Consider the following 16,217-nt stretch of genomic DNA (forward strand, 5'->3'; position numbering starts at 1 on the left):
GAAAGAAAGAAAGAAAGAAAGAAAGAAAGAAAGAAAGCTTCTTTTTAACCACCGTTGTTAAGCGAGTCGCCAGAGTCATTAAGCAAGATCGCAACAGGTGAATTTCCTCCTGACTTCCTCATTGACTTGTAAGAGGGCTGGCTGGGTTAGGGTCTCAAACTCACCTGACCACACAATTCTCTAATCCCGTCGCAAATGCGAACTTGTTGCCAAGAACCCAGCCGGCAATCACTCGACCACGGGAACTCAGCAAAGTCAACCCCGAGGCGAAGCTGGAGTCATTTAACGACCGGGAATTAACTCACTTAACAACTGCGGTGCTTTGCTTAACCACAGTGCCCCCTCCCACAAAAGAGGTCATAAAATGGAGCCCTCACGTGTCGGGGGCGCCATAACATTTTTAATAAATAAACAAAACGAACGAAATTGGACAGGACTCATTCCACAATTGCTTTGCTCAGCAGTGGAAGTTCTGGTCCCAATCTGTAAGCCACGGTCATTAACTCGGAGACTTTACAAAAATACAGGAAAATGGCAAGCTGTTAACTTTTTATTTATTTTTTTTCTCCTTTTAAACATCCATGGCAATAAATTTCAGGAACTCTTTTTTTTTTTCCGTTTTCCTTTTAACCTCCGCTGCCCATTAGTTCGCTATTCCAAGCGGGCAGCCCGTTTGAAAGACATTTACCGAAAAATGGCCTCCCTGGCCCATTTTCCTCTGTTGTTCTGCTGTCAGGGGTCCTCGTTTCCCCCCTTGCTCTCCTGTTTATTTCTCACCTCTGGGGTGTAATTGCAGAGCTGTGGAAACTGACATTTCTGCCTTCCTTGTGCCTCCCCCCCTTTTAACCTGTTGTCATCTTTGGCAGCCTGAAATTTTGTTTTCACAGGACGCCCCAGATCTAACTGTGCCATCTGTTTACCGCACACACACACCCCCCCCTGGCCCCACACACCCAAACCTCCTGGTAGATGGGATGGGGCGGGTGCATGACTTGTTTTGAAAGAAATGGGGTGGACTTTGCTTGTTCGCTCGCTGCAATTCGCGTTCGTTCTTTCTAGCTTTGTGGGCAAACCGCCCGGCCAGAAGTTGCATCCATCTTCTCCCGGCTTCTCCCGGACTTTGAAAGATACCCCTTGGCCAAACTCAACCTTTGGTTGTGCAAAACCCGAGGGTCATGCCAGGACCCACCACCACCCCGTCCTCCCTTGTCTCCTGGGGTGTTTCCAAATTCATGTTCCTTGCGGTGATGACACTATCTAACCATCTCATCCTCTGCCGTCTCCTTCTCCTTCTCCCTTCCATCTTTCCCAGGATCTTCACCTTATCTTATTGGGTGACCAAAATATTTGAGATTCGGGATCGCTTCGTCCAGCCAGGGTTGAATTCCCTCCAGCCTTGACTGATTGTCTGTGGAGATTCTCAGTCATCCAGGTCATGGTTGTCCCCTACGTGCTTTTTCAGGAGGCATCTGGATTTCAATTGTTTTTAACTTAGAATAAAATAGAGTAACAGAGTTGGCAGGGACCTTGGAGGTCTTCTAGTCCAACCCCCTGCCTAGGCAGGAAACCCGACACCTCTTCAGACAAAGGGTTGATCCAACCTCTTTTAAAAACTTCCAGGTTTGGAGCATTTACAACTTCTGGTGGCAAGTTGTTCCACTGGTTAATTGTTCTAACAGTCAGGAAATTCCTCCTTAAATTCCAGGTTGCTTCTCTCCTTGATGAGTTTCCACCCATTGCTTCTTCTCCTGCCCTCGGGGCTTTGGAGAATAGCTTGACTCCCTCTTCTTTGGGGCAGCCCCTGAGATATCGGAAGACTGCTATCATGTCTCCCCTGGTCCTTCTTTTCATTAGACTAGACATAGCCAGCATTGGTGGGATGCAAATTTTTTTTACTATCAGTTCTGTGGGTGGGGCTTGGTGGGCTCGTCTTGTCTTGGTGGGCATGGCAGGGGAAGGATATTGTAAAATCTCCATTCCTTCCACACACCCCTAACCTGCTTTCCAGCTCCCTTCTCCTGTGCAGGGCAACCGAAGAAGACCCAGCCGATCAGTTGGGACTCGGGGGCAGAGATGGGGTTGGCGGGGCCGGTCAGAGGTGGGATTTGCCAGTTCTCCAGACTTCTCAAAATTTCTCCAGAACTGGCCAGAACCTGCTGAATACCCACCTCTGATGCCCAGTTCCTGCAACCGTTCTTATAAGTTTTTGCCTCCAGTCCTCTATTCCTCCTTGATGCTCTTCTCTGTACTTTTCTAGAGTCTCAGTCGTCCAGGTCACGGTGGTCTCAAAGGTGCTTTCTCAGGAGGCATCTGGAATTTCTTTGAAGACCTTTCGCTTCTCACCTTTGAAGACCTTTCGCTTCTCACCCTAGAAGCTTCTTCGGCTCTGGCTGGATGGTGAGGAAGGGGAGGGAATTTAGGAATGTCCAGTTGCCTGTTGAAAAAAAAAACAAAAAACCTTTGGGACACCGATTGATTGGATCACCTTGAAGTCCAAGCGTTTCTCAAGAACCTTCCCCAGAATAGGAGTCTCAACCTTGGCAACTTTAAGACTTGTGGACTTCAACTCCCAGAGTTCAAGACTGGGAGCTGAAGTTTACAAGTCTTAACGTGCCAAGATTGGAGACTCCTGATCCAGAATCACAATTCAGTTCCTCAGCGCTCAGCCTCTCTTATGGTCCCTCTCTCCCGGCCATACGTGATTCTGGGAAAAACAGAGCTTTGACCGCACGGAATCCTTGTCAGAAAGGATGGCATTGTCAGAGCATTTGCAGTGTGACTACTATTGTGAGACAACCCAGGAGCAAAACATGGCACCCAGAGGCTTAGACATTTAACGGTGGCTTATAGACAAGACATATACAGAAATATACGTGGTAGGAAAATGCCTGGCAAGCCATCAGTCTTCTTAACTCTGCACAGAATACCGTAATGAAGACAGGACATCAGGAGAGAGAATACACCCTCTAATGGCTGCCTTATATAAACACCTCTTAAAGGGGTAAAACTTCTGTGGACCCCCTTCTTAGTCTAAAACCGGCAGTACCTATTCTGATTCATCTTCATTGCATCAGCCTTAGAGCAGCTGGTCAGCTCTTAAATCTCAATACCTTCACAGGTGTCTCTGCTTTTTAATTTGCCACCTAGGTTTGCCATAGCTTTCCTCACGAGGACCATGCCTATTTTAATTTCATGACTGCAGTGATCTTGGAGCCCAAGGAAATAAAATCAGAGGGGACCATTCAAGGGTTGAAACATAGATGGAAGCCTCTGTCCATGTTGGTGCTTAAGACCAGATCCATTCCACAAACTTCCTGAGAGGCACAGGTGTCCCTCGACTTACAACTGTGATTCAGCCCAACATTTACGTTGCTCAGCGAGGCATTTGCTAAGCGAGTCCCCCCCGTTTAAGGCTTCCCTTGCCAGACGTGTTAACTGAATCACTGCAGTGGTTAAATTAGTCAAACGGTGGCGGCGAATCCGTCTTCCCATCGGCTTTGCTTGTCAGAAGATCGCAAAGGGGATTATGTGACACCCACCACGGGACATTTGCATCCGTCGTAACTATGAGTCAGTTGCTAAGCGTCTGAATTTTAATTGTGTGTCCATGGCAGTGGTGGGATTAAAAAAATTTTTTTTTTAAACTACTGGTTCTGTGGGCATGGCATGGTGGGCGTGGCTCGGGGTGGGACTCAACCAGTGTAACAACCGTCTCGGCGAGTGCACGCTTTGTGCATGCATGCGGACGATTTGCTACTGACCTTCCCCTGCAGTCCAGCACTCTCCCTATGTCTTCAACAGCTGACACAGGGCAATCCGCTGTGCCACGCGGAGCATCTGAGCTTGAAATCCAGTAAATAAAGATCAGTATAGAACCGAGGCAGGCGGGCGGGCCCAACAGCTGATTCTCGGAGAGAACCAGTTTGCTCACAGATGATCCTTGGAGCTACCAGTTCAGTCAAACTGGACCGAACCGGTAGAATTCCACCAGTGGGATGCTGCAACGGTCACAAGTGTGCGAAATGACCTTTTTTTTTTTTCAGCGCTGTTGTAACTTCGCACGGCCACTAACTGAACTGCTGTAAGTCAAGGGCTACCTGTAAATCTATCTACTAGATTCATAACCGCTGGTAGTATTCACCCCTGTCTCCTTTAAACCAGGTGCCTTAACGGGTGCAACCGGGGGTTTTGGCAAGACCAACCGGGGTGGTTATTCTGGGTCCAACAATGGGGCTGTGGGCGGGAGAGGGAAGAGATGGTAGGCAAATTGGCCATGCTCCCTGATCTCCCTCCCCCACACCTCTGCCTCACCGCCAGCAGGGTCCAGCAGCTGCGTGAATCCCAGCTAATCCCATGTGGAGAGACTTATGTTCTCCTGCTGCTGGGAAAGCAAGAGAGTCTTTCCCTGCACAGTGAAAAGTTTGCAACTTCCTCTCCAATGGGGAAACGGGTGGCTCTGTGTGGCAGAGAAGTAGCCTGCTTGAATCCTGTTTCTCTCTGCCACCTGGAGCTGTGCCGGGAAAGACTCTCTTGCTTTCTCAGCAGTAGGAGGACACGAGACTCTCCACATGTCTTCCAGTACAGCAAAATGTAGCTCGGGTCCCCACCAGTCTGCATCTCGCCTCTCACCTGGATTCACCGCAGATACTGGGCCTTTCCTGCTGGGGGTGAGGGCGGCGCATGGTGGCAGCAAAAGGCAAGTGGGGTGGGGGGGTTAAAAGTGACCGGCAGTGGCAGATAGGTGACTGGGCCCCAGAGCTTGCAGAGCCTCCCTCACCCAGGGAGATCAGGCAGGGCCACAGCGGAAGGCATGCAGCAATGGCTGGCCTGGCGAGTGGGCAAAAGCAGGCTGCAGGCGATGCCGCGCATGCATGATAAGGACTGACTGGGAGCGGAGGGGAGGGGCAGGTGGAGAGGGGAGGGGCCAGTCAGTGGTGCGATTTGCCGGTTCTCCAAACTGCGCGGAATCATAACAACCGGTTCTATACAACTGGACAGAACCAGTAGAATCCCACCCCTGGTTCCATCTCTCCAGACTTTTCTATTTAATAAAGTCCTTTTTTTTTTTTTTTGGCAATGTGAGATGCCAAAAGCAAAAGAGAGGAACTAAAGGAAGAATCTTCCAGAAGTTATATCTCCAACCATTTGGAAATAGTGAGAGATTTTGTCTTTACTTAAGTGAAGACCAGAGGCTAATATCTAATATCTTGTCTAATATCCATTTTTACCTCCATTTTCCATGGACGGAGAGTCCTAACACATTTCCTTTGGCAATCCTGTTTTTTTTTTTCTGCTCAGTCCTTTCCTCAATCTGAATGTGTGGAAAGTTGTCATCCTGGATTTGTCAAGAGGGCTCGAGAAGGAGAGCCAGTTTGCTGTTACGACTGTGTTCCTTGTCCGGAGGGGACCTTCTCCACTCAGAAAGGTGGGTGACACCAGAAGAAAATGGGAGGACTGGTGGAACTGGATCCATCCAGAGCATTGTCATGAAAGTTCTGAATTAAAAAACACTTTGAAGCTGAATTGGTTTCTTCTTTATTTCCAAAATGCCCCGTTTCTTCTCTAAACAGAAGAACAAAAAGACTGTGAAGGAAGGGCTGATAGAGAGAAGTGGCTGTGGCAGATTGGGCAAGTTTTACTACTGCCAGAGAAAATATTCCTTCTTTTTAGCTTGGATGTGTCCTTCCTTCCACATTGACTTCTCCAGGAACACCTGAGTTCCTTGAAATGTGAGGAATGGTTTTAGGTCCACCACCTGAAAGTAGAATTGCAATGCAGTCTACATGGGTTCCCTTTGAGGAACACTGAAAAGGTATTGCTGATATACGAGATGCACAATGTGGTGGCATGGACAGTTATGCCTGTTTCTGGCTGCACCCGTATCACCACTGCTCCAATGGCCATTTCAAATTATTTGCAGCAGTCACTTGATCCGCCAGCATCCTCTGAGGCAAGTATGACAAGAATTGACACCTGACAGATACGTTTCTCTAGAAAGATTAATTGATTCATTATTTACCTTTAGTAATGGAGGTTCCTATCAATATTCTGAACATTGCAAAGGAAATCGTTCAAGTCCTAAGCCTTCCCTCAATTTCATAGCCTGTCAAAAATATACCATAGCTATATTTTTTAACAAGTGATACACTTATTTTTTGTCTCTGGAGATATTAAGAAATCCATCCCGGAAAATGCTCCTGATAATCACTTGTTCCCAAAGAATGTATAATATATCTTGAAATGCAAAGGACAAAGAAATATGGGGTTGTTGTTTTTTTTCTTAGATACAGAAAAATGCACCAAATGTCCGGATGACAAATTCCCAAATAAAGAAAGAGTCCAATGTATCCCCAAAGTGATAACCTTCCTGTCTTATGAAGAACTTCTGGGCATCATCCTGGTTTCTTTTGCCCTATTCTTGTTCCTAACCACAGGCCTTGTTTTAATCATCTTCATTAAATACCGAGAAACTCCCCTTGTCAAAGCCAACAACCGGGACCTCTCCTACATCCTCCTGGTCTCCCTCCTGCTTTGCTTCTTGTCTTCTTCTCTCTTCATTGGTCAACCAAGGAAAGCCACCTGCCTTCTCCGACAAACGGTTTTCAGCATCATCTTCTCAGTTGCCATTTCTTCTCTCTTGGCCAAAACTATCACAGTGGTGCTGGCTTTCCTGGCCACAAAACCAGGAAACCGAGCAAAGAGATGGTTGGGGAAGAGCTTGGCCAACTCCATCATCCTGTCTTCTTCTGGTGTCCAAGTTATCATCTGCTCCATCTGGCTGGGAGTTTCTCCCCCCTTCCCTGACTCTGATCTCCACTCCCAGCCTGGAGAGATCATCCTGCAATGCAACCAAGGGGCCGTTGTCATGTTCTACGTCACCCTCAGCTACATGGGCTTCCTGGCTGCCGTCTGCTTCACGGTGGCTTTCCTGGCCAGGAATCTGCCTGGGGCCTTCAACGAAGCCAAGCTGATCACCTTCAGCATGCTGGTCTTCTGCAGTGTTTGGGTGACTTTTGTGCCCACCTACCTCAGCACCAAAGGGAAACACATGGTGGCTGTGCAGGTCTTCTCCATCCTGGGTTCCAGTGGTGGTCTGCTGGGCTGCATCTTCATCCCCAAGTGCTACATTATCCTTCTGAGGCCAGAGCTGAACACAAAGGAGCATCTCACAGCCAGAACAAATGTAAAAACATGAGATATAGCATCATTATGATAGCGGAAGAATTGTTAATGTTTCTTTTATTTGATTTCCATTTAGATAGTATGCAGGAGTCAAAGAAAATGATATCTGTATGTTTCAAAATGGGGAATTGTTGAATGACTGGAATTCTTGTAGTTCCCTCCCCTTTCAATAAATATTGCAAAAGAGACCTCTGTAAAATTCAGAGGAATTCAGTTGTTCAGCAATAGATACTGAACATGACACCTTATAAAAATTGATTGATGTACTGTTCCAACCGACAGCAGCTAAACATGTGGGTGGGTGTGAGTGAATGAGTAGGAAATGAGGTCAGGAGGAAACTGCGGGAAACAAACACCAGCCTGGTTGCCTGATCCTCTCCCTAAAAATGCCAGAATGATGTGAAATGCCATGCTTGACTGGCTCCCAGCTGAGGAGGGAAATCTTCATCCCTCTTATATGAGTCTTTCTTGATTTCCTGATAAAACTTCCTTTGCAGAAAGAATTCAGCAGAACAGCGGTCTGTGATTTCAGTTTGGGATTGTATGTACTTCACAGCAAAAAAAAGTAAATAAAAAAAATAAGTTTGTAAAGAAATTTCTATTGTATATTTTTTTTTGTTTCAACAAACAGAGAAATAAAATAGCCGTTTTCAGGCCCCTTAATTTTCCACTCTACAATTTGTACCTTAACCATTTCTCTGCTCCTCCTCCAAACTTTTCTTGTCTTTGAAGGGCTGGAGAAGATGTCCAGAGAAAGGGGACCTTGGGACTCTTCCCAGGAGGAGGTTGCAGGGATCCTGTCTCAAGGCAGCCGCATGATTGACCAGGTCACAAACCTCCAATGCTGCATAATGTTCATCCAGGTCCAAGAAGGGGCTGAATAAGTGGGGAGAGGACTTCTAGGTTTCTAGGAAGAGGCACCCATGGAAGCTGCTCTGCTCTCCAGCCACAGAGATTGCTGATCAATTGGGAATCAATTTTTATGTCTCATAATGGCTCCTAACTGTGAATAGGATCCCTTTGAAAATTCCATTTTAAGGAGATAAGAAAAGCTCTGTTGGATCAGAAGAAGGTCAGTCTAAGATTCACACAAATCCCTCTGGTTCTCGCACAAGCAGTAGAAGAAGGCAGAGACTTGTGGCTTTGTGCCACATGGAAGAGGGGTTTATCCAGAGGTGGAATTCAGTAGGTTTTGACCAGTTGTGGAGAACTGGTAGTGGAAATTTTGAGTGGTTCGGAGAACTGGCAAATACCGCCTCTGACTGGCCTTGCCCCCATCTCTTCTCTGCCTCCCACTGAGTCCCAGCTGATCGGCTGGATTGGTTGCCCTGCACAGGAGAACGGAGCTGGAAAGCAGGTTAGTCGGGAGAGGAAGGAATGGGCTTTTGAAGTAACTTTCCACTGCCATGCCCACCAAGCCACGCCCAAGCCCCACCCACAAACCCATGCCCACAGAACCGGTAGTAAAAAAAATTGATCCCCACCACAGCGATTATCCCACAATTTCACTTTCCTCCATCACTACCCACAATATTGGACACTCAGCCATCTCACACTCTAGGTATCTCCAATTTTAGTATCTCACATTAATCTGAGAAAATGTTTCCAAATTTACCACCCCAAATTCAATAAGAACTAAGGCAGGACTGGAATTCAAAAGTCTCCTGGTGATCCGCTCAAAGTCCCCCAGGAAGTTTTCCTGCCTGAGGGAGGATTAGAACTCAAAGCCTCCCGAATATTGGCCAATACAACCAACAAGTCCTAAATCAATTATTGTCAGGAATGTCACTCAAATTGACCGGCAACTCATGCAAAAAAAATTAGGCTGTGCATTTCCCAGAAGATGGGTAGGCTCCATAAACAATGCCATTGTTTCATTTGAGGAATGAAGGCGGAGATGGAAGGTTCTGGAAACGCCATTTTACAGGATGCACCTTCTTTAGGCCCGACTGCCCCTGTTTTTCTTTGTACAACACCTGAGCTAAGGAATCTCTGAAACATTGTCTTGGGTTTAGGTCCAGGGGCCACAGGAGAAGTCTCCCATCCTAAAACGTATCCTGATCCCTTTCTATTTTGAGTGCACCATGGTGGGTCTGTCCCCATTCTTGGGAAGGGGACATATTGTGAGGGTGTGTTTGCTGTGTATATTGACAACACGCAAGTTTTAGGGGAACCTTTGAAAGTGAGCTCAGTCTGCTCCTAAACTGTGAGCCCTATCTGACCATCACAACACCCAAAGGACATCGAGATATACACAAAGCCTTGTTTTTCTATGTTTCAAGCATGGACATCTATCTTATCATCGGTCCACTCATATTTTATCTTTTTGGAATGTGCAGTAAGTTTAACACATACTAAATCTCACACATGGTCATTTTGCCATTTTAGGCCCTTTTGCTTTTTTCCATCAGCTGCCTCTTGTCTTTCCGCCTTATTCCTTGGTTGGCTCCAAAGACCACAAAGCTAGAACTTCTTGGAGAAATCCATCACTTGTTTATACCAAGAACAATCCAAGTTCATTTGCTTAATTTTCATGGTCCAACTCTGCCCTTTTCATCCCAGTTTCATGGTGGGCAACACCCATTCAGCAAGGAGACGTAATGGTGTAGCCACTGGATGCAGATGTTTGCTTGTTATGATACAAGAGTGTTGCATTGGTCTGGCGTGAGTGAGCAAAGAGATGGGATTCCCCTGCTTCCTCCCTAAAATATTTTAAAATAAATACTTTTCTTCCTTATCTGCATGATTGGCCTTCAGGGGACATGATTGTAGATGGCCAGAGAGAAAAAAGGGAAGATTACCGGGTTTTATGCAGGAATCCTCAGATCTAGCTTTGCTTTCGCTGTGACCACTTGGCTTTAGTGAAAGCATATCTTTTACTAGATGCAGCTCGACTGCAAATGGAGACGAGTCTTTCTTTCCTGAAGGTCCAATCTGGGCCGGGCCTGATAACCGCTCACCTGCGTGGCTGCAATGTCTTCTCTTTGGCTGTGGGTGGTTCTCTTGTGGGTGTCCATGCATCTGGGAAGGGTGAGGAGACAGGAGATATCGGAATATCTTGGAATATCTCGGCTGGGCCCAGGAGTTTCTGGACGAAGCTGCTTGCCACTCATTGCCTCTTCCTTCTTCTTCTGAAAACATTGTCAGAAAACTCAAAAGGCGAACAGTAACAATAATTTGGGTCTTATTAACCAGAGCTGGGGAGGAGAGAGATGACTGGAGAATATTGGAGGGCCTCTTCTAGAGGAAAGGATGAAAACAAACAGAAAGAAAAGTGAAAGCTTTCAGGCTTTCTTCCACCCACCTCCTCATTTGTGGCCCAAAGTGTCTTCATCATCAACGTTTGCTAGGCCAGCCCCTTTTGGCACCCCAGGGACCCCCACAGTTGCATTCAGCAGGCAACTTGAAGAAGAAGAGGGTGTAAGTCCATCAATGGGGATTGGACAGCCACTTGTCTGACATGGTATAGGGCAGGGGTGGGATTCAATTGTTTTAACAACCAGTTCTGTGGGCGTGGTTGGGTGGGTGTGGCTTCTTCTTTTTTGCAGCACCCCCCCCCCCCCTTGTTTTTGGGCCTCCTGGACCTCAGGGAAGCCTCCTGGGGGGTGTTTTTTGCTCCCAGAAGTCTTCCCTGGGGCCCAAGAAGGCACAAAACCGAGCACAGGGCGGGGCGCCCAGCATACATACACATCCTGCAACTCCTTTTGCCTCCTGGGCCTCAGGGAAGCGTCCTGGGCAAAGCAGTAAGACAGTGTGGGGGATCCCAGCACAGCTGACAATTGGGAAGGGAAAAAGAACCTGAAGATTCCTTCAGGAGTGACTGGGTGGGGAAGGACGCAATCAGTGATGTCAGGCAGGCGCAATAAGGACTGACTGGGAGAGGTGGATGGAGAGAGGCGGGGCCAGCCAGGGGCACGATTTGCCAGCTCTCCAAACTGTGCAGAATCATAACAACCAGTTCTATAGAACCGGTCTGAACCGGTAGAATCCCACCCCCAGTATAGGGTCTCCTGCTTGAGCAGGGGGTTGGACTAGAAGACCTCCGAGGTCCCTTCCAGCTCTATTCTGATTGGTTAATAAAGGGCCAAGTCCAGCAAAAGGAGCTGGAGACTCACTGAGAATTCCAATCCCATCAAGGAGTGTCCAGAAGACTCCACGGCTTTGATCCCCAACCTGTGTCCCCTGAGCATTGACAGTCTTCTCTCTCCTAAAGATAGGATTTCTCCTCCTCTCTTCTACAACCCAATGCCTGGCTTTTAAGACAGCAATGACAGAGCCAGGAGAAAGAAAGAAAGAAAGAAAGAAAGAAAGAAAGAAAGAAAGAAAGAAAGAAAGAAAGAAAGAAAGAAAGAAAGAAAGAAAGAAAGAAAGAAAGAAAGAAAGAAAGAAAGAAAGAAAGAAAGAAAAGAAAGAGCACAGTCCCGCCTAAAAGTCTCAACCAGAATTCCTCTCGTTCCTGAGGTTTTCTTTTGCACAAAATGTTCCCTTTCTTTCCTTCTCTTTATTTATATTTGTATCCCTTTCATTCTACCACACAACACACACACACACACACACACACACACACACACCTCTGTTCTTACCTTCTGATCCCGGGCTTGCTTTTTGCTAGTCATCTTGTACAACTTATTGTCAGCCTTCAAGATCTTCTACTACTGCTTTCCATCTTTTGGCTGCCATAAGTAACGGGGGGAGGAGGGGGGATTTCTGGGAAGAGAGCTGGAGGTGTTACATTCTTGTGTTGTGTAAATGAGGAGTGGGAGGAAGTATAAATTCCTGCTCTTAGGTTTCTATTTCTCGCTTAGCTTTCTTTTCTCTGCGCAGCTGCAAACCTTTATCAAAATATGTCAAGGTCAACGGACAGAGGCCTCATCACCACCTGAAGAGGCCCACATGACCATATTCCGAACTTTTAATTGGAAGAATCTTTTTAACTATGGGGGGTGGGAACAATTCCATCACTTTGTATATCTGATTTACGCGCCTTATTTCTCAGATTCAGAATCCTAGTGATGCTACCACTTCATTTTCAGTAAAAGAATTCTTTTCTCTAATTTATGGAGTCTAAGTATTTCTTTCTTGGATTTTGAATGGAGCACCGACTGACATTATTCTGAATCTCCTCACCAGCCCACCCGGGGAAAATATCCAGTTTCTTCTGAGGGGGTATGATCCTCATCTCATCTCCAGCTAGCGACCAGGAGGATCTGGGAGCTGTGGGGGGGGGCAATCTTTGCTGAAACGGGAGGTGCCAGCAGCTGAATTGCTAGCGGAGCTTACCCTGGAAGAGGTTCCAGCTGTGAAGCCCAGATGGTCGTTGGGAGTTGGCTGGAAGGATCCCGAAGAGCCCCCCCCTCCTGGAATCACCAGTACCCGACGGCGTGGGAGAGAGGAGCCATGGCAAGAGAGGGAAAGGAGAGAATTTTTACTGGACCAAGCCAGGTATCTCCTCAAAGAGGCATTTGGACAACCCCAGGCTGCACCAAGGTATGAAGGGGAAGGGGGAGCAAGCTCAGCCAGAGGCAGCCAAGCTGCCCCCACCCCCATAATTCAGCCTGAGCCAGCGCAGCAGCCAGCTGCAGCCCTGGGGCCCCCAGCGGGAGGTGTGATCCCTAGAAGGCACAGAGCTCTCGAGCTGCCTCCGTTAGAACTGAAGTTTGGGGGAAATCCCAAAGACTTGGGTTTCTTCCTAGCACAAGTGTGGAGCTATATGGAAGAACATGGGGAGGAATTTACTTCAGAAGCAGCCAAAGTGAGATGTGTTACCAGGGCTCTGGAGGGAATAGGTGCAGAGTGGATGGTGACCTTGCATAATGATAACCCCCCCCCAGCTGTTGAATTATGACCAGTTCATGACTGCGCTGAGGGCAAGATTTGAGGACCCACTGGCAGAGCGAAAGGCCAGGATCAGGATGAAGACCATAAATCAGGGGCGGAGATCAGTGGCCGATTACACCCAAGAGTTTAGACAGCTGGCGTGTCATATCCAAGGCTGGTCCCAGGGAGCCCTGATAGAAGCGTTTAAAGATGGATTAAATGAAGACGTATGCCAGAGATGCATTTCCAGAAGGGACCCAAATGATTTGCAGATGTGGTACTTGCTGGCAGAAGAGGTGGAAATTGATCTAACCTGAAGCAGATGCCGGGGGGGCTCTGGGTGGAGCAAGCCTTCCCCCCCATGCTTCCAAGACGCCCCAAAGCCCCCGAAGGGAGGAGTGACGGCAAGACCCAAATCCATTGCCTTTTTCCAATGTGGGAAGGAAGGTCACCGGGCTGCAGACTGCAGGGTCAAGTGGGATCCAAAGGGGGCGCCAAAAGGAGGGAGGAAACCTGAAAAAACTCCAGCGAAGCCTCGCGAAACCACGCTTAAGACGAAGGAGGTTGTAGAGGTCGCCCCTCTGGAAGGGGAGGAGCTGGGACCTCTGACCTCCTCTGAAGACAGTGAATCTGACTCGGAAGATGACTTCCTGGTAAGTCCAAACAAGGGCCCTATGACCATTCCAGTGAAATTGAGGGTACCCACTTCAGGGGCCGAAGGGGAGATGCTAGCCTTGCTAGACTCTGGGTGCATGAGGTGTGTAATCAACACGAGTGTAGTAGAGGAAATGGGCTTAAGACTAAAACCTTTAAAAACGCCCATAGCCTTTTGCCTATTGGATGGATCAGTGGCGGGGGGCTGCCCTGCACGCTTCATAATGGAACCCCTAGAAATGACTATGGGAGAGCATAAAGAAACCCTGTGTTTTATTGTGGCCCCTGGGATGGAGCAACCGTTAATGCTGGGATTACCATGCCTCCGGAAGTGGAACCCCCACGTTAACTGGAGGAAGGGGTCGTTGCGCATACGTACCAATCAGCAACCAGAAAGGGAGGGGCGATCTCAGCCAAAGCTTCAGAATCCGGTTGAGTTAGCCTCCACAGGTACCGAGAACTTGGAGGGGGAGGAGAAAATTCCGAAGGAATATTGGGATTTAAAGGAAGTGTTCAGTGAAAAGGCCTCAGATGAGCTCCCCCCTCATCGGTCAACAGATTGTAGTATTGAAATTTTACCTGGGGTGAAGCTCCCGAAACCGAAGCTATATTCGATGACACCACGGGAATTAGAAGAGCTGAGATCGTTCATTGATAAAAATTTGAAACATGGTTTCATCCAACCCGCTAGACCCTGGGTAGCAGCCCCGGTGCTGTTCCGTGAAAAGAAAGATGGCTCCAAGCGCTTGGTGGTTGACTATAGAAACCTGAGTGCAATTTCCGTGGAAAACGTGTACCCCCTTCCTCTGATGGACATGCTGGCCCACCTGGCTAAGGGAAAAATTTTCACGAAGCTGGACTTGAGAGAAGCATACTACCAAATTTGAATTAAGGAAGGAGATGAGTGGAAAACCGCTTTCAACTGCCCGATGGGTTGTTTCCAATTCAACGTTCTCCCATTTGGCCTACAGGGCCCCCCCGCCGTATTCATGCAGATGATCCATCAGGAGTTGCATGAACATTTATACAAGGGGGGTTTGGTTTACCTTGCTGACATCCTTATCTACACGGAAACTTGGGATGAACATGTGAAACTAGTGCGATCAGTCCTACAGAAACTGCAAGCCGCCAAGTTGTACGGTAAACTGTCCAAATGTGAGTTCCATCAAGAGAAAATTGACTATTTGGGGTATCGCATCTCACATGAGGGCATAGAAATGGATCCAGGGAAAGTGCGTGTGCTGTGTTGGAATGCCCCCCTCCCCCACGCACCAGAAAACAACTTCCAAGTTTCTTGGGATTCACCAATTTTTACCGGCAATTTATCCCGGCTTTTGCTAAGATAGCAATGCCTATCACAAATCTCCTAAAAACTAAAGGGGAGGTGAAGCCAAGGCCTAGCAAACCATTGGAGTGGTCCATGAAGTGCCAAGCAGCCTTTGAAAAGCTGAAATGACTGTTTGCTGCAGAACCAGTGGTAATGCAGCTGGACATGGATGCTCCTTTGGTGATCCAAGCCGATGTGAGTGATGTGGCTGTGGGAGTGGTATTACTACAACCCTGTGCCTATACCTCCCATAAACTATCTGAAACTGAAAGAAGGTGGGCCGTATGGGAAAAAGAAGCTTTTGCAGTTCGCTGGGCTCTATTGACTTGGAGACATTTCTTGGAAGGAGCGAAACATCCGTTTGAGGTATGGACTGATCATAAGAATTTGGAGGCCTTAAAAATGCCTCCGAAGCTGTCCCCTAAACAAGTTCGCTGGGCCCAGTACTTTAAGCGATTTAACTTCTCATTGAAGTACATTCCAGGGGGGAGGAATTTTATGGTGGATGCTTTATCTAGACTGCCTCAATATAATAGTGTTCGCCAGGAAGTGATACGGCCGATTGTCTCAACCAAACAGCTAGCTGCCCCAGTGGTCACTAGAGCTCAAAAGAAGAAACAAGAAGTGGATTTATTGAATGATTTGACTGCACAATTAAAAGAAGCCCTAAAACTTGATGATTGGTTCCTGGCTCACTCGAATAACTGTACAGTTAGAGATGGTTTGGCCTGGATGGGAACAAAGTTGTATGTACCAGAAACACTGAGAAACCAAATATTACAACAAGCTCATGATTCTAAAGCGGCTGGCCATTTTGGATTCGTGAAAATCTTATACCTGGTTAAGCGGCAATTCTGGTGGCCCACGTTGAAGAAGGACATTGAGACTTATGTGGCTAGCTGCTTAATTTGCGCATCAGCAAAGAGACCTTCTGGTAAGCCAGCAGGGCTGTTACAAAATGTGGCTAGACCAACGGCTCTGTGGAAGGAAATCTCTATGGACTTCATAGTGGAATTACCCGAAAGTGCCAGAAACACGGTTATTTGGGTGGTAACCGATTTGTTTTCTAAACAAGTACACTTCATACCTTGTTCCAAGATTCCATCTGCAAAAATGTTGGCTAAACTGTTTATACTACATATCTATAGATTACATGGCATTCCTGAACGTATAATTTCTGACAGAGGGGTTCAATTTACCTCAAACTTTTGGAGGGAGTTCCTGAATAGGCTCCACC

At 47.4% G+C, this 16,217-nt stretch overlaps 1 long non-coding RNA gene across 1 annotated transcript; it reads right to left on the reverse strand.

Annotated features, from left to right (window-relative positions):
• Nucleotides 1-9,019: 9,019 nt before the first annotated feature.
• On the reverse strand, nucleotides 9,020-12,284 carry LOC148123593 (uncharacterized). The gene is made up of 2 exons (XR_015740649.1): nucleotides 11,766-12,284; nucleotides 9,020-10,422 (listed from the first exon to the last, which is right to left on the reverse strand). It is a non-coding gene; the product is annotated as an uncharacterized LOC148123593 (long non-coding RNA).
• Nucleotides 12,285-16,217: the final 3,933 nt, after the last annotated feature.

Source organism: Pseudonaja textilis, unplaced genomic scaffold, assembly GCF_049901715.1.
Source record: "Pseudonaja textilis isolate UNSWEBS1 unplaced genomic scaffold, rPseTex1.2 PTEXSCF88, whole genome shotgun sequence".
In the NCBI taxonomy this organism is placed as follows: Eukaryota; Metazoa; Chordata; class Lepidosauria; order Squamata; family Elapidae; genus Pseudonaja; species Pseudonaja textilis.